Here is a 1,517-nt window from a genome sequence, read left to right as displayed (position 1 = left end):
GTTTGTTGCCACCTTCTAAAATGCCCTCTCCACTCCCACCCGTGCCCACCATTTCACCAGTCCCTCTCACGTCACGCTCGAACCGGGGCGGGTCTCGATCCTGAAGGGTGACGGCCCGGGGGCCCTGGAGACCGGGAGCCCCAAGAACGTCGAGAAGAGGTCCAGGAGCCTGTCCACGGGAATCTCCCTGGTTGGTTCTTCGGCGAGTAACTTCCCTTGAGATTCCCAGGCACCCTCAGACGGTCAGCCCCGCCTCGTAGTCGATGTCCGCTTCCGGGTCCGGCGTCCGCTATCCCCACGGACCGGTGGTCGGTGGGGACCTCGACTCTCCGTCGGGAGCGGGGGTGGCGGTCCCGTTGGGACGTCCTCTGGGCCGCGTTCTGGGTCCGGGAGTGCGGCGGTCACGGCTGCGGCGTCGGTGTCGGAGCACCTCCGTTTCCCCGAGGAGCCTGGCGATTTGCCCTTTGGCTCTCAGGAGTCTATAGACGAGAGAGCTTTATGGAGTCCAGGGAATAGCCGGGAAAGTGTCCTGGAAAGAGGTGGAGCGAATAGAGTTCGTATTTTGACTCCCCCGCCTGGCGACCCCCTACTCTATGCCCTCGTCCAGCTGGGGAACCCGCCTAGAGAATGGAATTCTCACAGGACAAGGGCTCCCAACCTTCCGGGAGGCCGCCATTTTCCCAACATTCCCGGGGATGAGTTAGGCTGAGAACCGGCCCCATCTCCCTCAGGGTGGGGGGGTCTTTGCTTCGGAAAGCCAGAGCTGAGCCGGGCCTATAGCTTTCCTGAGGGTGAGAAGGAAGGGTTTTCAGGGCCCACCCCCCCCCCCCAATTCGACTTGGTTAGTCCACCAGGACAGAGACCCTCCCAAATGGGTCCACATCTGCCAAGCTCAGAGGGGCTTTTTCGACCAATCAGTGGTACTTTTTGAGCACTTACCGTGTGTGGAGCACTGGATCAAGCTGCGTGGCCTAATGGCGGGAGCCCGGGCCTGGGAGTCAGAGGGCCTGGGTTCTCGTTCCGGCTCTGCCACTTCTCTTCTGTGTGACCGTGGGCAAGTCACTTCTCTGAGCCTCAGTTTCCTCACCTGGAAAACGGGGATTCAAAACCCGTTCTCTTTCCTACTTAAGACGGAGCCCCATGCGGGACTGGGATTGTATGCGACCTAGTTGACTTGCATCTCCCCCAGCAGCTTAGAACAGTGTTTGACACAGAGGAAGCGCTTAACAGGGGGCGTGTCTGCTAATTCTCTACTCTCCTAAGTGCTTAGTACAGTGATCTGCTCATGGTAAATGCTCAGTAAATACAATTGGTTGATTAACAAATGCCATAAAACAACAAAAGAACCAAGCACTTCCCTGGGTACTACCCACTAGACTAGTTCCGTTCTCCTGCAACCCCAAAGTGACCCTGGGACGCACGATCTCAGCGTTCCTTGACTTTGGTCGGCACAGACGTCGGGTGACAAAACTTCCTAATCGTGGCATTTGTTGAGCGCTCACTGTGTGCTGAGCACC

Source organism: Ornithorhynchus anatinus, unplaced genomic scaffold (genome assembly GCF_004115215.2).
Source record: "Ornithorhynchus anatinus isolate Pmale09 unplaced genomic scaffold, mOrnAna1.pri.v4 scaffold_264_arrow_ctg1, whole genome shotgun sequence".
In the NCBI taxonomy this organism is placed as follows: Eukaryota; Metazoa; Chordata; class Mammalia; order Monotremata; family Ornithorhynchidae; genus Ornithorhynchus; species Ornithorhynchus anatinus.
This window is presented reverse-complemented; position numbering follows the sequence as displayed.